Source organism: Leopardus geoffroyi, chromosome C2 (assembly GCF_018350155.1).
Source record: "Leopardus geoffroyi isolate Oge1 chromosome C2, O.geoffroyi_Oge1_pat1.0, whole genome shotgun sequence".
Taxonomy (NCBI): domain Eukaryota; kingdom Metazoa; phylum Chordata; class Mammalia; order Carnivora; family Felidae; genus Leopardus; species Leopardus geoffroyi.
Window position 1 is genome coordinate 104,036,959 of NC_059333.1, and position 23,555 is coordinate 104,060,513.

Sequence of the window (23,555 nt, forward strand, 5' to 3'; positions counted from 1 at the left end):
GGGTAATTCTATAAATGGATATCTCAACAAATCTTATGTATAGAAAGAAAGCTGAAATTAGTAAAGAAGTAGCAGTTACTCATCTTGGCCAATAGAGGGGGTATTTGGTATTTTCCTGGCTGGCACAGTGACCTTGTATTTATCTGTGGTTATACAAAATTATGCAGTGGCTTTGCTTTGTCTCATTTTAGTGTGGTGTCAAAGTAACCTTGTCAGAGGTTGGTACACTGTGAAATTGTTTATGTCTAACAGGAGAACAATGTGGGTTACCTGTGAGTACACAGGCCAGCTTCTGAATGTCAGGGACTGGTCTTTTCTTTCTCCATATACTTCCTTAATACCCTATTTGATTTGGCACCAAATGCCACAGTGCCAGGTTTGTCAGGCACTGGATATACAACAGTGAACAACACGACTGGTCCCTGTTCTTGTGGAGCAGATAAGGGTGATAACCCAAAAAATTATGTAATTGGCTGAGAGTTCTATAGCATGTAAGTGGCAGAACCGGGACCCGAACTATGGTTAATTAAACTGTACCCATGTCCTCACCACCACACTGGGCTGCCTGCCTTTCTGAGGATCAGGTCATCTATTATTCACAGGCTCTTTTTTTTCTTTTTAACGTTTTATTTATTTTGAGACAGAGAGAGACAGAGCATGAACAGGGGAGACACAGAATCTGAAACAGGCTCCAGGCTCTGAGCTGTCAGCACAGAGCCCGACGCGGGGCTCGAACTCACAGACCGTGAGATCATGACCTGAGCCGAAGTCGGCCGCTTAACTGACTGAGCCACCTGGGCGCCCCGCTTTTTTTCTTTTAAGAAACTTTATTTTCCATCAACCTTATTTCCATTTCTGTTTAAGAGTCTGTGGACGGAGCAACTTAGGATCCCTCAGGGGTTGTTCCCACCCATTCAGGGGCCCGAGCAGTGGGAGCTGCAGCCCAGTCCTGAGCAGTGGCTGAGAGCCCCAGTCTTCAGTAGGGAACTGCTGGACCGGCACTGAGGACCCCGCATGCCTCAGACCACCTGAGACCTCAGGTTGAGTAGCAGTAAATTCGGGACCCCAGGCAGTCCATTCACCTGGAAATCCCTCCTTGGTCACAGCCTTTTCAGCATCAGCCTGCTCTTCCTTCTCAGTCTCTTCAGGATCTCTGTGGAAGGAGAGGTCAGGTGTGGCCTCCCACGGGCACCATGGGAGATGGTGCACGGGAGTGTGTGCAGAACCTCCCAGGCCAGCATCCACCGCCCCGGACCCACTGAGTGAGCTCCCTTGCTGTTGCGTGGGATGGCAGTGTCCACACAGCGCCGTGGAGAGTCTGGGTTACACAGAGCAACGGTAGGCAGGTTAATATAAGACACCTCTATGAGAGGCTGGTGGTCAGCCCTGAATCAGTGACCAGCAGAAGACACGGTTCCCGGAAGGCAGCCTGGACCTGGCTAGTGAAGGTTCCAGGAGTGAAGTGGCCCACAGTAGGAGGGGCTCCAGTGAGAGCCGTCGAGTTGAGCACAGCCCAGTGGCCAGCGTTCCTAGAATATGATGCTGACATTAGCCGGGTTTTTGATGGCAACAATGGAACAAGCTGCCGGCAGAAGCTTCTCATAGATCTGTCCAGATTTGTAATGCACCATCACTTTCTTTTCGGTAGATGTACTGTTCCTGTTTGGAAGTCAATGTTAGTGTCATCTAAGCGAGTTCTGCTGCAAGGAATTAGAGGACATTCTCCTCCCTTTTCAGGACGTCAAGGGCTCCGGACATTGTGCAAGTTTTCCTTAAAGTTACATAGGAGCCTAGAACAACACCTCCATATGGACCCCTCTCTTGTTAGCATGGAAAGGCCACAGGCTTTTCATAAATGAAATACTTATGTGGCAGAAAGTACCTACATTTCTCCTCACACTTCTCGCCCCGCAATAATAAGATCTCCAGATGTCAGAAGTAAGTACTTGGTGTCAAATCTGTCTGCTACAAGCCTAGGATGAGCTTGGTCTCAGAGTGAGATAATAGGGGCAAATTAAACCAGAAAGAAACTCGTTTTGCACTTCTTTATTTAATCCTCAAATCTCATCTGGGAAAAATGGGTTTTCTAATCCCATAGTCCTTATGCTCAGGATATCTATCCTTTTTCAAATCTTAGCTTTGGTGTAATTTGATAAACTTAAATTCTGTGTGTTTGGCCTTGGCCTTAAAATGGAATTCCTGGGGCGCCTGGGTGGCGCAGTCGGTTAAGCGTCCGACTTCAGCCAGGTCACGATCTCGCGGTCCGTGAGTTCGAGCCCCGCGTCAGGCTCTGGGCTGATGGCTCAGAGCCTGGAGCCTGTTTCCGATTCTGTGTCTCCCTCTCTCTCTGCCCCTCCCCCGTTCATGCTCTGTCTCTCTCTGTCCCAAAAATAAATAAACGTTGAAAAAAAAAATTAAAAAAAAAAAAATGGAATTCCTAAAAGGGCTGGAAGAGTATGACCTCCTAAGAAGTTACAGGTGCATTTTCTAGATTCATTATGCACAAATTCATTTAAAAAAAATTTTTTTAGATCAGAATCCATAAAATCTCTCTTTCAACCAATTAACGTAAACATAAATATTGATTTTTATCTCTTGTGGTTTAGATTATAATATAACTTTGTTGGAGATAGATTGAATGTTTTATTTTTTTAATGTTTATTTATTTATTTTGAGAGAGAGAATGAATGAGCATGAGCAGGGGAGGGGCAAAGAGAGAGGGAGAGAGAGAATTCCAAGCAGGCTCCACAGTGTCAGTGCAGAGCATAATGCAGGGCTTGATCCCACAAACCGTGAGATCATGACCTGACCCAAGATGAAACTATGAAAGTTTTTTTTTAATTTCAGAAAAAAAAATCTTTCGGATCTAGGACTAGGCAAAGAATTCTTATATTCGACAACAAAATCATGATATATAAAAGAAAAAATTGGTAAGTTGAACATCATCAAAATTAAAAACTTGCTCTGTGACAGACCCTGTTAAGAGGACAAAAAGATAAACTACAGAGTGGGAGAAAATATGTTCAAACCATATCCACCTAAAGACCAGTATCTTGAACATAAAAAGAACTCCTGGCGCATCTGGCTGGCTCAGTCAGAATAGTGTGCAATTCTTGATTTTAGGGTCGTGGGTTTGAGCCCCGTGTTGGATGCAGAGATTACTAAAAAAAAATAATAATAATAATAAGTAAATAAACTTTTAATGTTTTTATTTATTTTTGAGAGAGAGACAGAGCATGAGCAGGGGAGGGGCAGAGAGAGAGGGAGACACAGAATCCGAAGCAGACTCCAGGCTCTGAGCTATCAGCACAGAGCCCTATGTGGGGCTTGAACTTATGGACTGTGAGATCATGACCTGAGCTGAAGTCGGACACCCAACCCGACTGAGCCACCCAGGCACCCCAGTAAATAAACTTTTAAAATAATAAATAAAATGTTAAAAGAACCCTCAAAACATATAAGTAAAAAAAAAAATCCAATTAGAAAATGGGCAAAAAACATGAAGAGACAGTTCACTGAAGAAGATATTCAGTAGTCAAACAAGCAGATATGAAGATGTCTAACATCATTAGGGGTATGCAAATTAAAACCACAGTGAAATATTACTACCCATCTATCAGAATGGCTAAAATAAAAAAAAAATAGTGATAATACCATATGCCAACAAGGATGCAAAGAACCTGGATTACTCACATACTGATGGTAGGAATGCAAAATAGTATAGCCACTCTACAAAACAACTTAGCAATTTCTTAAAAAGCCAAAAATGCAACTACCATACAACCTAACAATTGTACTATTAGGCAGTTATCCTATTATCCAGTTATCCTGAAATTTTATGTTCATAAAAACCTGCACACAAATGTATATAGCAGCTTTTTGTTGTTGTTGTTGCAATGGCCAAAACAACCCAGGTATCTTTCAACAAGTAAATGAGTGAATACACTGTGTTGCATCCACACCCTGAAATACTACTCAGCAATAAGAAGAAACAAACTGTTGTGCAAATAACAACCTGGGTGACTCAGTGTGACCCTCCAGATTCTCCAGAGAATTATGCTGAGTGAAAAAGCCAATTCCAAAAGGTTATATACCATATGTTTCTATTTATGTAACATTCTCAAAATGACAAAATTAGAGAGCTGGAGAACAGATGAGTGGTTGCCAGAAAATAAGAATGAACGGAAGGGCAGGAGGGAAGGAAGTAGGTGTAGCTATACAAGGACAACATGAAGGATACTAGGGTTCAGGAGATCTCTCTGCATTGTTTCTTACACCTGCACATGAATCTACAATTATTACAGTTTTTAAATGGTTTATGGGGTTCGTGAGTTTGAGCCTCGACTTAGGCTCTATGCTGACAGCTCAGAGCCTGAAGCCTGCTTCCAGTTTCTGTCTCCCTCTCTTTCTGTCCCTCCCCCACTCGCACTCTGTCGGTCTCTCTCTCTCAAAAATAAATAAACATTAAAAATAAAAAATAAAATAAAAAATCGGGTAAAGCTTTCTGTTTAAGGAAAACAACTGCCTGCTTTTATCTCTTGTAGTAATTTTTTTCACAAGTCTTCAACACTTTTGTCTACATTGTTGGCTGACTAACCCCTTCTCTCCAGTGTCCTTACCACTGGCAGCAACCATGAGATACAGTTTGGTTAGCAGGTTAGAAGGGGAAGTCTATTGGGCAATCTTCCAGGAAAACTAGCTTCCTTAATAAAAAGGCACAGACTCAATGGATATGCCATTTGCCCTCACTCTTTGCTCCTTTGCCCTTCTCTCTGCTTCGGGTCTGGAATGCAAATGTGATGCCATCTACCATAAGGCAACAAGCAGTAAGGGCATATGCCATCATGCTAAGGATGGTGAGGCTGAGAGCTAGAGAGAAACTGTGTCTTGACTGTTATTTTGAGGTGGCACCAACTTTGGGCTGTCTACCTTTAAAGTTCTTTCTATTTAGGGGAAAAAAACCCACCATTTTATTTTTAAGCCAATGTTGGGCAGGTTTTCTATTATTTGGAACCGAACACGTTTCTAACAAATCCCTCACTCATGGGAGATTCTCAGCAGGGCTGAATACTTTGTCCACCTTAAAAGACTATTGTAAGGATGAAAAGCATGATAGCTACTTAATATTCGTTGTGTGTTTCAGAAACCAAATTGCTGACACTGCATTTTCCTTTCTTCTTTCTCTACAGTATTTTATGTTTCTTATTATTCTCCTCAGCTGGGCTTGAATTTGTATTATAATCAGACTCTTGCCAGTCGCTCTCCTAATTAAATTGGGCTTTTGTTGTAGCTGAGACAACTCAGAATTTTTTAATGGTCTTCCAAAACCATTCCAGCCCAGGGCAGATGCTCCCTTCTTCGACCTCACAGCACTTACTGTCTGCACTTCCCAATTGCCGATTCATCATGCACTGCCCCATGACACTTCTCATACAGCTGTCATAGAGTAATCGATGCTTAGAGCTGGAAGGGACATTAAAGATCATCTTCTCCAGCCACCTCAGTGCGTGTGAGTTGTGGTTTAACTCTTGGATTTTTCTCTATCCCTTCCTGGGTTTACAGCTTGTAGTCTCAACTAGATCTTAAGCTCTTCGAGAAGAGAAAGATACAGAACAAATATTTGTTAAATTACCTGCGACAAGCCAGACCCCTTACACTCATTATTTAATTTTCACAACAATCCTAAGAAGTGGTTAGTGATCCCCACCTGACACGTGAAGGAACTGAAGCTCAAGGAGGTTGTTACTCAGCAAAGGGACGATGCCTAGTAAGAGGAAGCCCAGATTTTGACTTGGATCTTAAGATGCTTAAGTGCCTTTAACCTCTTTCAAAGTTGCTAACCACTTGATTAGATTTTGCCCTTTGGAGTTCTTCAACCTTTAAACTTTAAGAAATTCTGCATTCTGTTCATATGCTTTCTCTCTTAGTAAGAAATTTAAATTATATCTGTGATATTGTGATTCATAATAAGAAACATGTATTTGGTTTTCATCCCCAGTCCCTGACACAGGGCTCCTAAAACTCTTGTAAATTCCTAAGTGATATGAGCACTGGAGCATTGCTTATTGTATTGAGATGATTTGGGATGGGATCCTCTTTGGTTCCTGGATGGGGGCTGGTTATCAGAAAGACTAAGTCATTATTAGAAGCTTGAAGTCTTGGGGCCCCTGAATGGCTCAGTTGGTTAGGTGTCCGACTTCAGCTCAGGTCATGATCTCACCGTCTGTGAGTTCTTCAAGCCCCATGTCAGGTTCCATGCTGTCAGTTCAGCGCCTGGAGCCTGCTTCGGATTCTGTGTCTCCCTCCCTCTCTGCCCCTCCCCACTCACGCTCTGTCTCTCTCTATCAAAAAAATGAATAAATGTTAAAAAAAATTAAAAAAAAAAAAAAGCAGCAGCAGATTGAAATCTTTAGTCTCACCACCTCTTTCCTCCAGAGGGGAAAAGGGCTGGAAATGGAGTTAATAATTTATCTGCCAATGTGAGGGAAGCCTCTATAAAATCCCAGCTGGAAAGGTTTCAGAGAGCTTCCAAGTGGGTGAACACATCCATGTAGTAGGAGGGTGATGCACCCCAATTTCATGGGGACAGAAGCTTCTGTCCTCAGGATCCTGCCAGACCTTGCCCTATGTATCTTTTCATATGGATGTTTATCTGTATCCTTGATCATATCCTTTAAGAAACTGGTAACATGAGTATTTCCCTGAGTTCTGTGTGTTGCTCAGCTCTGTGAATCTAAGAAGTGGGTCATGAGACCATTGATTTGTAGCCACGTCGGACAGAAATTGTGGGTAACCTGGGGACCCATTACTTGAGATTGACATCTGAAGTGGGGTGAGAACAGTGTTGTGGGACTGAGGCTTTAACCTGTGGGATCTGACACTATCTTCTGACTCTGTCTCCAGGTGTCAGAAGAGTTAAATTGTAGTACACCCAGCAGGTGTCCTGGAGAATTGCTTGGTGTCAGAAAACCTTCACACATTTGGTGACCAGAAGTATCAGAAGTGTTATGAGTGTGGCAGTAGTGTGAGAGTAAAGGGGAAACGCAAAAGAACTGTAGGCTTTTCCAATTCAGTATCTAATAGCCAAATAAGGTAATGGTTATTTGTGTGTAACATTAACATTTTTTAAATGCAATGCTGATAGAACAAAAATATTATACTGTTTTGATTTAGTGAAAAAAAATTGTTAGATATCTGCCATGATAAAATTTTATAGCAAAAACACATATATTGTGAAGTTAATGCAGAACAGTTTTTTCTTCCTGAACAGCAGCAAACAGAAGTGCTTTGTAGAAAATAACTCTGTAAGGGGCGCCTGGGTGGCGCAGTCGGTTAAGCGTCCGACTTTAGCCAGGTCATGATCTCGCGGTCCGTGAGTTCGAGCCCCGTGTCAGGCTCTGGGCTGATGGCTCAGAGCCTGGAGCCTGTTTCCGATTCTGTGTCTCCCTCTCTCTCTGCCCCTCCCCCGTTCATGCTCTGTCTCTCTCTGTCCCAAAAATAAATAAACGTTGAAAACAAAAATTAAAAAAAAAAAAAAAAGAAAATAACTCTGTAAGCTATTTGTGATAACTTGCACCACTAAGAAAAACTTGTAATACAAATACTTTGAGAAATGAAATTTAGTAGTTCCAAGTTTCCAAGAAATGTCAACAACTTTTGATTCCATTAAAAATAAACAACGGTATCTTTCTTTTTTCATCTGCAACATACCCTACCCTATTTTTTTTTTTTTTAATTTTTTCTTAACGTTTATTCATTTTTGAGAGACAGAGAGAGACAAAGCATGAGTGGGGAAGGGGCAGAGAGAGGGAGACACAGAATCTGAAGCAGGCTCCAGACTCTGAACTGTCAGCACAGAACCCGATGCGGGGCTCGAATCATGAGCTGTGAGATCATGACCTGAGCCGAAGTCGGACGTTTAAGCGACTGAGCCACCCAGGCGCCCCTGCAACATACCCTATTTTAGTCTGAGCCTACCAGATTTTAACTTGGAATTTAACTTTGAATTTTAACTTGGAATTTTAACTTGGAATTTCAGTTGCACTACCTTTTTGCAGAACTTTCTTAAATGCCAGATTGGCAATTAAGAGGCAGGGGGTAATTGCCTTTACTACCATCGCTATTGTTCATGTAACAAAAAAAAAAAAAAAAAAAATTAGGTAATTGGCTTTGAAGAGCACAATCCTATAGCTGTCATCCATCTCCGATATAAGCCAAATTTGATTTTGAAGTATAAAGATAATCTCTTTATTTAAAAAAGTGTAATTTTATATTTCTGCATTTTAAAAAGAGGCTAGTCATAATTTTAGATGCATGCTTTTAGTTAATGTACTTATACATGTCACCTTTGGGAACACAGATGTATAATCTGAGTTTATTTATAACTTGCTGATTATATACTGCTTAAATCTGCAAACTTGAGATATTGCAATGAATATCAATTTAAAAAAAAAAAATCAGGGGCGCCTGGGTGGCGCAGTCGGTTAAGCGTCCGACTTCAGCCAGGTCACGATCTCGCGGTCCGTGAGTTCGAGCCCCGCGTCGGGCTCTGGGCTGATGGCTCAGAGCCTGGAGCCTGCTTCCGATTCTGTGTCTCCCTCTCTCTCTGACCCTCCCCGTTCATGCTCTGTCTCTCTCTGTCTCAAAAATAAATAAAAAAAAAAAAAAAAAAAAAAAAAAAAAATCATAGGCTATGGTAATTGGTTGTACATGTCTAAAATGTTAACCAAAAATAAATAAATAATCTGCTAAGTAAATAAATACATCTAATAGGCTCCTGTATATCACGAGGCACACAGGCATTTAGTCATGGGTATGATGGTACTTATTTACCATAAGCCTCAGAGGACAAGGGCTGTACCTAGTATACCTTTGTATACATTGTGTCTAATACAATCGAGTGTAATAAATATTTGAAAGATGAATGAACGAATATGTTTCCTTCAAGGGCATTCAGATACCTCACTTCTGATTGAGTTTCTCCAAATTGCTAGCACAATGTTTTGCTTAAATAGACAACATTTGTTGTCTATTGGCATGATTGGCATGAGTGTTAAAAGAAAGGGAAAGTCTCCTTTGTCTTTCCCACCAGGCCACACTATTTTTCCAGGTATTATTAGGAAATATGCATTTTCCAGACAGCTGGTCATGAACACGACAGTGCCAAGAGCTCTGGCAAACTAGTTATGCCCTGTGCATCAGTCATTCCACTTCAACTCTTGCCTTTTCTCTGAACCTATGACAATCTGTTAAAGAATTATTATGTAATTGTTTCTCTGTTAAAAACACCACTTAAAAAATTGAGATAATGTATTACTTTGACAATGAGAAAAGAAAAAAAATGAAGAAACGATTCTGTTCATATTTTCTATTCTCCCACTTCATTTATAAAGAAGCTTATAATTTATCAGGGAGGTCTCAAATTGGCCACACCAAATCCAATCTGTAGAAATTTTTGACAGCCTACTATTGGCTTTTTAAAAATTGAGTTAATTGCTCCACCACATAATATTCTTAGTTACAAGCAAGAGAAACTGATTCTGGCTTATTTAACAGAAAGGAATTTGTGAACATGCTCATCGTAGGCCTCAGAATACAAAGGAAGGTGGAGAACCAGACATGGGCCATGCAGCCAGGAACACCACCCAAAATCACACATCAGAGCCAACTTACCCAGTCAAGCCCACGCAAACATCACTCTCGCAGCCTGTACCACGGACACACTATTGCTGCTACCACTGCTGCCTCTGCTCTCCTGGGAACGCGACTAGGTGGCACCTATAGGGCTTCCTGAAGTCCCTGCTCCTTTGCATCAATTAGCTCCAAAGTTCAGGGCTGGTACCTGAAATCTGGTGAACCTAGATCACATGAGCAAGTGAAGACTGGGCAGTAATTAGAGATGGAGGGAGAGTTGAGCCTTTGCCAGCCACTGTCCTGTGCCTTTCTTGCTGATTTTCATATAACTTCTCCCACTTTGCCACCTCTGTCCCTTCCAAGTTCAGAATCCCTAAACAAGCTAAGTAATTTGCACATTCATTGCCAAAATTAACACAGTTGGAAGCAGGAAGTTAAGAAATCTAATAGCCAGCTGTTCTTGGTAAATATTTATTAGGCCATTTTTAGACAGTGGTAATGTGTTCAATTAATATTTATAAATGTAAAACAGAAAGTCCTAAATGGTCATGACTGCACTCCTCTCGCATTCCTTTAAAATTCAGAATTAGCTCCTGAAGAGTCTGCAAGTGCCTTGAGAAACCAATTAAAATTTTAATCCCTATGTGGAATGATTTTCCTTGCCTGCATTATTGTGCAGGCTCACTGTTTCCTAGTCCATTAGCTGCACTGTCAACTCTGCCCCTCTCCCATAACTTTTAATCCACCTAACAAAGTGAGCAAGCAAATGGCTCAGTGAAAATTTACTTGAGTTCAACAAACTCTTGGATACACTCATTAATTTTCTCAAAAATCTTCCAAGAAAGTAAGTGGTGGCCCAGAATATGATATGTATTTATTTGTGAGTTGCTTGGCATGCACTCACGAGCCTTAGTTTCACATAACAAGGAAATGCTTTTGGCTGCAAACATTTTTGTTTCTGTTCAGAACACAATTCATCCTCTAAATCCTAGCAAATAATTTATCGCTGAAATTTAAAGGTTTTCAATAAAACCCATCCCTGGCAGTAAAAATTGTGGACAATAAGGAATTTTGGCACATGCTACATACACCAAAAGACCAAACTGTCAGATTTAGACTCAGTTTATATATACCTAGCATGGATTATGTGTCAAGTTCTAGCCAAGTTTACAAACATTAGCTTAACTGTCACTACAAATCCATGAGGTAGATTTAATCACACCTTACTGAGAAGGAAAGCAAAGCTCAAGGTCTATGGGACCTAACAAAGATTACAAAGCTAGAAGGTGGTAAAGCCAGGGTTTGAACCTGACTCCTGATCCTAATCAATTCTCTGCCTTAGCAGACTGATCCAGGATGAGTAAGAGTTTCGGCATGAAAAAGTAGTTAAGGTACACTAAAGTTTAGGCAGAGATGTGTAACATCTAGCAATTCTTCCCTAATTAAAATATTACAGATGAATCCAATGATGAACCCAAATTGCTGGGATTGCATTGAGACACTGCAACTTTGCATCCTATCATTTTAAAATTGAGTTCAAAGGAAGGACATGTCTAAAGCAAATGGGCGTTTCACCTGATGAAAGCATGGTTAGATATAATTCTCCATATCTCAATGCATAGGTTTAGAAGGCAAAGACAAATGAACAAAATAAAGCAAAGCCACATAGAAAATAATGAGTAGAAAATTTGTCTTATAATGGCTAGTGACTACATAATTAGTCTATGGTTGGGGCAGATATTTTGCAGTCTTTTTTTTCCTTCTTCAGTCTTATCATTCCTTGTCAACCTAAGTAAGCCTGGACTTGTAGAATAGGACCTAAAGCTGGCCCAAGGGTGCATTAGCATGGGTAATGGATTCTCGCTCTGCTCCACAGCATGGAAATCAGGAATATATCTGGCCCAAGGACCATCAGGGTAACGGATTCTTGCTCTGCTCTACAGCACAGAATTCAGGATTATATCTGGCTCAAGATGTTTTAGCTTAGAAAGGTTAGAGTAATGAATGAAAAGTTTATTTAGGAATATGAGTACTACATACTCTACACCTGCAAGCCTTACATGGGTCATAGGACTCTGAGATAGATGAGGTACACCTAGCTACGGTATAGTTTTCTCCAGCATGTACCCACACAAGACCATGTCCTGGACTGCTTTAGCACCATATGTGTACGACTAGGTCTGAAGTGGGCAGCTGAGCTTTGAAAGGTTTGATGTGAGCTTCATTTGCTCAGATTTACCAGATACTGGGTATTTGCTGGTGTGGCCTTTTTGAGGGATCTTCAAGGGGAAGCACTTCTGTCTGTTAACAGGCAAAGAGAACTGATCTCTCTACTGCATACTCTACCAGCTCTGACTTCATGCTGCACCTTTAAATATATAAACCATGTTTGACCTGCCCGAGTGGTGTCTGTATCTGGTTGTTTAGTTGATCTGAGCCTATTACTCACATTTTATTAACTTTGTGGGTGTGCAGAACCAAATGTCTAAAAAACTTCCAAGATCTTGGATTATTGATTAAAGACTCTTTTCAGAAGAAAAGTATAGAATTATTGCCAAACTGGTGCTTGGTAATGGTTCTCATCCTTGACCAAAATGTAAGGCTCAATAGGAATCTTCAAGAAATGATCTCTTTCCATCACATCTATCTAAATGAATACTCTTTTAGACATATCACATATTCTTAAACTAAGTTCTGCTAAGTAACTCACACAGAAAGGAAAGTCTAGGTCAAAACAGGCATAAAAATTTATGAAATGTGAAATGTGCTGTAGTGGTAAAACTTCTAGAAGGGTCTTTGTGTAGCAACAGAATCTAATGTCTTTTTTTAAGTAGTATTTTGATATGCTACATATGGGAGGAGAAAACCTTCAAAACTAATTTGATACTAATTTGAAAATGTAGGTGTAGACTTACAGGAATTGATAATCTCTGGAAAATATTTTTATCTGCAACATATCCTGTTAAATTAACGTCTACTCAGCAAAAAGCTGCTTCTTGCATTCTCCTGTGTTTACAGCTGATGGAACCCTCAGTCCATTTCCAATATTCATTTAACCATTTACCCATATCTTTTACTAAGAAGCACTCCTTCCCATTTTATTTTATTGGCTTGCAGCTGTTTTCCCTCTGTGGATCCAGGCCAAAGGGAAAAAATTAACAAGGTTATAATGTCTTTGAAAACTTTTAAAATGGCTACTTCACTCTTATTATTAAAGCCATATTTTTAGGGAAGGCACTAAGACATAGCACTCCGACATAATTTAGCTTCATAAAGCATTTAGCTGTTTTTAAGGTTAACACAGATATTTAATAGGCTTTTTCTTTCAATCATTTTCCAGTTTGTGTAATTCACCAATACTACTGTTTTGTAGTAGAAAGGATAGAGTCACAAAAAGAACAAAATTCCTTTCACACGGTTTCATGGTTAGACAATGGGACTCCATTACTTAGCCTTCTGGTTTCTACTCCCCTACTCCTTCAGATAAATTATATTAACCAATTTACTTTAACCTTGAAATTATCAGGTCAGTTTTTTTGTTTGTTGTGTGTGTGTGTGTGTGTGTGTGTGTGTGTGTTTTAATCGAGAGAGTAAGTTAAAAAAATTTTAAAGTAAACTCTTTATTGAAATGCAACAACCAAAGAAAAACACACAGATCTTAAGTTGTACCGTTTGATGAATGTTCACAAACTAGACACATCTGTGTAAACAATGCCAGATAAGAAAAAGAACACGGAGTACCTGGCTGGCTCAGTTGATAGAGCATGTGCCTTTTGATCTTGGGGTTGTGAGTTCAAGCCCTTTGTTGGGGGTAGAGATTACTTTAAAAAAAAAAAAAGATTAGGTTAAGAAAATAACATAACCAGGACCCTAGTTGTCCCCTTTGAGCCCTAATCCCAAGAGGTTTCACTCTCCTATTTATACTATAGATTAATTTTGCGTATTTTTAAACTTTACATAAATGTAAACTGCAGTATATATATCTTGGATCTGGTTTCTTTCACTCAACATCACATTTATGAAATTCATCCATATCGGTACATGTAATAATTGGTTTATTCCACTGAATACACTGTGATTTATTTATCTTTTCTACTATTGATGGACTTTGGGGTTGCTATTATGAATAGTGCCGCTGCAAACATTCTTGTACATGCCTTTGATGAATATATGTGTGCATTTATCAGGGATATACTGGGAATTAAATTGTCAGGTCATAGGGCCTCATTTGGTACTGGCTGTCTTTTTCTTCTGGTAGGTTGAAGAGTATGCTGGAGTTGGCTCCTACCAGGTCACAGGCCCCAATGGTTAAATTTTCAATAATTTTGAAAGCTAGTTGTTAAACACAACAATTATTAAAAATTAAATAATATAAACTTAAGTAAGTTATATTAAAACAAAGGTAATAAGTATTCAAATTTCATCACCTCCCATTGTATTACATTTGACTATCTTTAATGCCATTAACGTTATTTATATCAATTGTATTTGTATGGTGGGAATACATTATAATGGTGCACTGTCATGTATTTCTTCAGCAATAGCCTGTGGGTAATATGAAATTGACTACAATGGAGTGTTTACACCATAGGAACTGAGAAATGCTACTTATAAGGACTTGATTTATTGTACTATTGATTTATACAGACTTAAGAAAGTGATGCGGAAATGTGAATAATGCAGGTTAAACTCAAAAGTGTCATATTTGTAGTTGATATGTTGTGAATAGCTAAAAAGTTATCAAAGCATGGTTGAATTACAGATATGGATAGACTTCAGCAAAAATCAACAAGAGCATTCTATAAAATCAATTGGCTATATGGAATTTAGAATAAGAAGTATATATTATATTGTATTTTTTTTTATTATTTGTCAATTTATGATATACACACCATACTTTTTTTTCCCCCCCTGGAAAGCCTATTGTCCAACCTTTACCAGCACAGTTTTGGTTATAGTGCTATCACACTGTGATTTAAGTTTACTTTCCCTGATGACTAAGGAAGTTGAACACATTTTCATAAGTTTATTAGTCACTAGAATTTTTTGGTAAAATACCTATTAAGCTATCCATTTTTCTACTATGTTCTTTTTCTTATTGATTTATAAGAATTATTTACATATTCTTGATGAGTCCTTCATTGAATACATGTACTGCAAATGTCTTCGCCCATTGTGATTTACCTTTTCACTTCCTTAGTAGTTTTTTGTTTTTGTTTTTGTTTTTACTTAAAGAAGTTCTTAATTTTCATTCAGTACAATTACCAACAGTTTCCCTTGTGGTTAGTGCTGTTTCTATGCAGTTTGAGAAATATTTGCTATTCTGAAGATGCCAATGTTTTCTTCTAGAAGCTTTACTATTTTACCTTTCACATTTAAATTTTTTTTAATGTTTATTTATTTTTTTTGAGAGAGAGAGACAGAGCACAAACAGGGGAGGGGCAGAGAGAAAGGGAGGCACAAAATCTGAAGCAGGCTCCAGGACTGACTGTCCTGATGCTAGGCTTGAACCCATGAACCCTGAGATCATGACCTTAGCCAAAGTCAGACACTTAACCGACTGAGCCACCCAGGTGCCCCACACATTTCACATTTAGATCTGCAATCCACTTGGGATCAATTTTTCTCTATAGTGAGGGGAAAGCTAAGATTTTTTTTTTTTTTTTTTTGGTCCAGATGGATATCCAATTGGCCCAGAATTATTTTTTTAAAGACCACAAAATTAACTCCACACACTCAATTCCTATACCCTTTTATCTCTTTCTCAAACACATCAACACTGAAAGTCACATAATAAGCAATTCTGTCAACATCTTCTTTTTCTGATATTTATCATTAGCACTTATAACTTTGCAAACTATTTACTTTCAAAATATTAAAACAATTTCTTTCATGAAATTAAAGCAAATTCTGATAGCACTCTCAGATTATTGAACAAGCCAATATTTATTTGTATAAACTTATGAGAAAGAGTAGATATACTTGTCAATAAAGAGTGACCAATTCTTTCTTCAAAAGAGAAAATAGACTGTTGACCATGACAATCTGGTTTTTCCTATGTACAGGATTATGTACTCTAGGAGTAATTAAAATAAATAAAATCCATCCAGGAAGAAGATACGAATGGGAATATCATTTCTTATATATGAGAATTAATTTTTAATTCTGTTATTGATTCCATTGTTTAGAAAGAAAGCAAAAACCCCACATTTCAATTGCATACACTTTATAAAATTATGGACAGATTTTTTATGTTTGCAGTTTGATTATAAAGAGGACCTAACCTTCCACTAGAGGGCATCTTTACCCCATTTGGACTTCAGTTTTGGACTTTTGTAAAAATAAATAACAGCAACTAACCTTTTGCTTACCTTTTAACTATACCAGACCCTATGGACAAAGTTGTGAATGGTCTTGGTGTTAAAAGAGATCTTATAAACACACACATAATCTTTTTCACTAACAGTTCCTGTATTAATAGCTGTTACTGTTATGAAATTGTCTTTGGAACTAATTATTCCAATTCCAGAGCTTTTCTTTTCCACACAGACAAAAAAAGTCCCTTTCAGTATAGGCAGTATGTATATAATCAACACTAAAATACTGATTATTTAATTTATTATGTACTCTATAAAATAGACTTTCTAATTGTTATACCAATGGGAAAAATCACAAAGGAAAAATGGATACATTTGACTCAATACAAAAATATTTAAATGTAAGGTAAAATTATACACACAATTGAAATGCAAATAAAAAACTAGAAAAATAATGGTTACCAACATGGGAATGTATTAACAGCACCAAAATATATAAATACTTCATGCAGATATATAAAACACAAAGCTCTTAATAAAAGTAGACATAGTATGAATAGTTTAATAGCAAAGTTAAAAATTAATAAGCCTCATTAATAATCTAGAATCAAAAAAATTATGATATACTTTCTAACCTACAAGGTTAGATAAAAGATAGTAAATGGTAATGAAGGTGGAAAGAGAAGCACAATTTCGTGCACTGCAGGTATAAGAAAGTGCTGACTTGTAAATATGAAGAGTGATTGAATGGGAAAATCTTCATTTTTCAGCCAAAACAGTAAAGATTGGCTCAGGTAAAAATCACCAATAAATGCTAAATGTAGGGGTGCCTGGGTGGCTTAGTCGGTTAAGCATCTGACTTCAGCTCAGGTCATGATCTCACCATTCCTGGGTTTGAGCCCCATGTTGGGCTCTATGCTGACAGCTCAGAGCCTGGAACCTGCTTCGATTCTGCGTCTCCTGTCTCCCTCTCTCTCAATCTGTTCCTCCTCCCCCCCCCCCCTCATGTTCTGTCTCTCAAAAATAAATAAATGTTAAAAAAAATTTTTAATAAATAAATGCTAAATCTAGAGGAGACTATCTACAGGGTCTTACAGTGTCTTCCCATTGTAGAGAGGGAAACATTTTCCCTTTACCTTTCTGGGTTCTGTGGTTAAAATCCCCCCCATAATAAAAAACAGATTTAACACAAGAAAAAAGAAGTATATTAACATGTACACCTCATATATATGTGGGAGATACCCAGGAAAAATGAGTAAAACTCCCTGAAACGGCCCAAGTCATGACCTTAAACATCATCTTCAGGTAAAGACAAAAGAAAAATATTGGGAATTTGGGAGGTCAGTTATAGAAGCTTACCAAGAAAAACACAGTAAACAAGGTAAGGTTGTTATGCAGATTTAAGAAATCACCTTCTTCATTGATGAGAGTTTCTTGTGATTTAGAGGCATTCTTTTCTTCCTGGTACAGACAAAGACCTCCTTATCAATGGAGATTCTCTCACCAAAGGGTAAATTCAACTTTATTTTTAGAGCTACTCCTGTGTCTACCCTTAAAAATAATAATAATAATCAGCCCCAAATAATCCTTATGCCAAAGAGGAATATTTTAGTGTGGCATATTCTGCTACCTTTCACTCCTACCTTTGAAACTCCATCCAGAAGTTTCACAGTCCAGAAGCTGAGTTGGTAGGATTCCTCCACCTCAATGAACCAATGTCTTAGTCCTAAGAATATACATCAGTTCAGTTCACAAGTTGTGTCTCACTTCAGGAGGTGGTAAAGAGGAGAAAAAAACAATTTCTCCCCTACACTTCTAGGTTTTTGGATGAGATCCCCCAGAAATAAAAAGATTAACAAGAGAAAAACAAATTTAATTATGTAGGTACATATGGGAGCCTCACAAAAATATGAGACTTATTGCAAGGAACGAAAGCAAGAAGCTTTTATACATTTTAGACAAAGAAACAATAAACTCGTGAAGAACTGACAAGACAAGGTTTGGGCTTGAGGTGAAATGGTGAAGAAGTAACAAGGTTCATTTATATAGCCTTCTTGGCCCTATCTCCTATTTTAGTGATAAGGAAACTATCTACCCTTCTGCTATAAGGAGGGTACTTTCACATAGGAAAGTTATGTTCTACTTAGAGGGGGCAAAGGAAGGTCAGAACATCCTTGCACTGACTCTTTCTCAACTACCTTTAATTCAAAATAATCAATATGCCAACATGGCACATTTTAGGGTGACATGTTCTGAACCCTACAGCAGTAACACATCAAGATCCCAAAACTATGCCTATAAGGTTCAAGCAAGGAGGTAGTTAATAAGAAGCATTTCTATGGAAACAAAAGGAAAACAAAGGTTAATGATTGAAGCAGCCTATAAAAAGCCCAATTTGAGTCCTGAGGGCAGCCAATGATTTCTAGATGTTGGGCCCATAGCATCTTTTTCAGTTTGAATGTCTCTGGTGATGCCATCACCTGTTCTGAGTGGCCACACAGCAACAGGCATAAAGGTTGTTTATACATGATCTGTTGCAGTGATTTCTCTGAAGTTTATATCAAGTCACCCAACTTCAATTTTCAGGGAGAAAGGACAGCCTTGAAGTGAAGAAAACCAGAAATGTTAGTTTGGAGAGTTGTAGCCAGATACTAGAGGAAATGAGAAGATTTCAGGATACACTCCAGTTTATAGGTACATAAAAAACCTTCAAAGATAACTAACAAGAGTAGAATCTAATAATCACCAGAGTTGTACTACTGAACATAATTTTTCTCACAGATTGCTTATTAGTAACAAGAGAAAAACCCCAGCTAACATAATGTAAAAAGCCCAGACAACCCCTTGACCAGACCAAAATTAATACAACAAGTGAGACAGATGGCACATACATTAAGTGCCTCCAGGTGTGGTCTCCTGAGGACATAACATTACTAATGTACTATTCTAGGCAAGATGCATAATCTGAAACTAATCTTCGGGAAATGTTAGACCAACCCAAAATAAGGAATATTGTACTGTGTTTTCAGGGGGCTATTTTTGTTTTCAAAACTGCTAGTGTCATAAAAGACGATGAAAAGCCAAGGACTTCTTCCATATTAAAGGAAACTAAGGGGCTCCTGGCTGGCTCAGTCAGTGGAGCACGCAACTCTTAATCTTAGTGTTGTGTTTGAGCCCCACATTGGATGTAGAGATTACTTAAAAGTAAAACCTTAAAAAAATGAGAAAGACTAAAAAAGATGTGACAACTAAATACAGTACCTGAACCTACATTGAATCCTGTGCTGAAGAGAAAAAAATTACTATAAAAAGCATTATTGGGTCAATTGACAAAATTGGATTATAGATGGTGGATTAGGAAATATAATTATATCAATATTAAGTATGCTAAAATTGATAACTGCACTGTGGTATGTAACAGATATACCTGTTCTTAGTAATGTTATAATAAGTAAACAAGGAGGCCATTAGACTAGGGTGGTTTTGAAACCTTAGCATTCTACATAAGCAAACTAAAACCTAAGACTGTAAATACTTCAACATTAAGAAATCAAAACCAAAGGACAACCAATCACACCCAGCCAGCTAGGTTTTTCCAAATAAGGCAAACATAAGTTTTAGCCAATCAAATAATTTCTTTGTTTCCACACTTTCTCTATAAAAATCTTCCCCTGCTTCTGTCAGTGGATTACCCTTAACCACATCTGGTGTGGTACTGCTGGATTCTAATCAATTTTTGTTCAAATAAACTTTTAAAAAATTATAAATATGCCTCCATTATCTTCTAACAGTTCATACAGACTGGAGTATTAGGGTTAAATATAGTGGGAAGAAATGGTTCGCAAAAACATATTCTCTGAGTTTAAATCTATACATCCATCTATCTAGATAGACAAATAGGTTGTAGGGGCAGAAAATTTTTCCTTCTACCCTTTAGGTTCTCTGGCTGGTCTAATAATTAAATTGATATAAGACAGGTTAACAGAAGGGGCACCTGGGTGGCTCAGTCGGTTAAGTGGCCAACTTCGGCTCAGGTCATGATCTCGCAGTACGTGAGTTCGAGCCCCGCGTCGGGCTCTGTGCTGACAGCTCAGAGCCTGGAGCCTGTTTCAGATTCTGTGTCTTCCTCTCTCTCTGACCCTCCCCCGTTCATGCTCTGTCTCTCTCTGTCTCAAAAATAAATAAATGTTTTAAAAAAAAAAAAAAGATAGGTTAACAGAAGAAAAAAAAATTACTAACATGTATACCTCCTATATACATGAGAGAAACGCAAGAAAACTGAGTAACTCCCCCAAATGGCCAAAGGCATCACCTTAAATATCATCTTCAGCTAAAGGCAAAAGGAGATGCTAGGAGTGGAGATTCAGTTATGAGAGATTACAAGGAAAACCACAGTAAACAAGAGTGAGGTTCTCATGCAGATGTAAGCCCATGCCTTCAGCACTAATAAGAGTTTCTAGATTTAGATATCCTTCTCTTCCTGGTACATAGAGGGAGACACCATTACAAATGGCGATTTTCCTTATAAATGTAAATGTCTCTTACAAGAAGGTAACTTCTACTGGGCTTTCAGAACTTCTCTTGTGTCTGCAGCTTCTTAAAAATAACCAGCTTAAAATAATCACTATGCCATAGAGGCATATTTGGGGTTGGTATATTTTGTCTCCCTTCAGTTCTATCTTTGAAACTTTAAAAAAGTTTCAAAACTCAGAATGTAATTTGATAGACTGCTCCATATCTCACTGAACCAGTCTCTGTCTTGAGAATATGTCAGTTCAATTAAACATTTATGTCTCATTTCAGGAGGTGACCTTGCAACTGGGCTCCCAAGGTCAGGCCTATATTGCACAAGCAATCAGGTAATTAATAAGAGGCATTTTTATGGAAACAAAAGAAAAACAAAGGTTAATGATTGGAGCAGATTATAAACCAGTTTCTGAGTCTAGGTGGGAGCCAGTCAAGACTAGATGTTAGGGTCAAAGCATCTTCAGATAAAGTGGGGGCAGGCAGTGGCAATCTGAAAGATTTCGTATTTTGCAGTTTGGATGTCCCTGGTGATCTTTCTGAGTGGCCCCCATGGCAATAGGCATGAACAGTCTACACATGAGCTATTGTAGCAATTTTTCCGAAATCTATATTGAGTTGTCTAGCTTTAGTTTTTAGGACTTCAGAAAAAAGGGGCAGTTTTAGTTCTCAATGATTCCAAATCAAAAGGATGCAAGAAAACTGGAAATGTTAATTGGAGAGTCACAGCCTGATATTTGAGGAAACCAGAATTTAGGATCCAGTCCAGTTTGTAGGCAAACAACAAGCCCTCAAAGACAATTAATCAGAACTAGAATCTAATATCCATAAAAGTATGTTATGGAAACTTACTTTTTCTCTCTAAAATTACCCTCATTTCCACCAAAGATAGCCAAATTATGGCTAATTTTTTTGCAAAATAAGTCTGGTTTCAATAAACTTGGCCTGATGATTTACATAAGCATGGCAAGAATAGTAGTTGGCCATGTAGGCTCTTTTTAAATCTCCTTAGCTGGAACATTTCTTAAGGAGTCTTATATTGAACTTTTAAAAGCTTCTCCAGGCCAGAAAGCAAAGCCAAAGATTTGCCATCAGATTCGCCTTGTAATACCTATAGATCTGGGTAAATTCCTCTTCTCAAGGTCCACAAAATATCCTAAGGTTCCTGCATTTGCCAGAAAGTGACAATCCTTACTCACCTGGTAAGGCTGCTGGAAACTCTGTACAAACAAGGTACCAGGCAGTTTTTCCAAGGGGCTTTATTAGTTCTGTAAAGTCAACCTAGTTCCTTAAAACTGTCTGGTCATACCTGAGTCTATGTGTATTTCTCTCAAATATGACATTCCAGTCAAAGCCATGGTAATATAACTAATGTTTACAATTGTATCCTGTTATAGGAGAACATTATTATTGAACTTATGCAAATAAATAAATTGCCATAAAAAATGTAAGAATGCTCACTGCGAGTTTCTGAATTCTGGAGGGGTTGGGTAGGGAGAAAAATATAAATGTTTCAGTTTGTTCACAAAGGTATATTTTATCAAATTGCCATAAATTATAGTTAGCTTAAGAGAAAAAGTTTCCTTAAATCTGGAAAAACAAAACATCTTTAAAAATCAGCAATATTTGAAACAAAAAAAAACCCAAAACATAAAAAATATAATTATCCTCTTCAGTTCATTCAGTCCCATGTTATTAATTCTTTTTTGCCTGAACCTAGTTTTTCCACTAGTTCCAGAAATTCTTCCCCAGTTCACTTTTGTGATCTTAAGGTTATCAGAACCCTGTATTCCTCAAAAGTCCTTTCCATTAATATTTGAAGAAAAACACACTTGCAAAATTATCAGAGTAAAACAATAACTGTCTATAAATGACAAAAGACTTAAAAATGCCCAAAGTTAAAGAAATGCTGAGAATTCACTCTGATGCAATTAACAAGGAAATTTGGTTACTTCTGTGACAAACAACACTTCAAGATAATAACTAGAATTACAAGTGCTAACATTATACCAAGACAAACAAGATTTTTAAAAACTTCATACATTTTCTAGAACACGTATATTAATAACATATCTTCACAAATATAACCTAAGAAGGCTTAGCATCACTTATTTGACAATACTTCCCATGTAATTTAATATACTAAATAAGCCTAATTAGGTTAACAAATCTTTTAAGAGCTTCCTTGAACCTTCTAAAATATCCCAAAGTTTCTTCCAGATCAAAAGTACTTCACTAAGAATTTGACTTTGAGGGGTGCCTGGGTGGCTCAGTCAGTTGAGCATCTGATTCTTGATTTCAGCTCAGGTCATGATCTCACGGTTTGTGAGTTTGAGCCCCATATCAGGCTCTGTGCTGACAGCATGAAGCCTACTTGATTCTGTCTCCCTCTCTTTCTGCCCCTCCCCTACTCACTCTCTATCTGTCTTTCCTAATAAATAAAAATAAACTTTATGAAAACGAATTGGAAGAAACCACAAGTGTTGGTGAGGATGTGAAGAAAAAGGAACGCTTGTGCACTGGTTAGTGAGAATGCAAACTGGTATTGATAGCCACTATAAAAAACAGTATGGAGTTTCCTCAAACAGTTAAAAAATAGAGCTACCCTACGATCCCATAATCACACTACCAAGTACTTACTCAAAGAATACAAAAACACTAATTTGAAAGGGTATATATACCCCTATGTTTATTTGGAGCATTATTTACAATAGCCAAATTATAGAAGCAGCCTAAGTGTCCATTGATGGATGAGTGGATAAAGAAGATAAATGGATAAAAAATGGATATACATTTATAATGGAATATTATTCAGCCATAAAAAATGAAACCTTGCCATTTGCAACAACATGGAAAGAGCTAGAAAGTACAATCCTAAGTGAAATAAGTCAGTCAGAGGATGACAAATACCATATGATTTCACTCATATGTGGAATTTAAGAAACAAAACAAAGGAAAAGAGAGGGAGAGACAGAGACAAACCAAGAAACAGACTCTTAACTATAGAGAACAAACTGATGGTTACCAGAGGGGTGGTAGGTGGGGGGATGGGTAAAATAGGTGATGGGGATTAAAGAGTAC

General features: G+C 38.0%; 1 pseudogene; it reads right to left on the reverse strand.

Annotated features, from left to right (window-relative positions):
• Positions 1 to 805: 805 nt before the first annotated feature.
• The window catches only part of LOC123611303, a 61,609-nt pseudogene continuing 38,859 nt past the window's right edge, over positions 806 to 23,555 (reverse strand).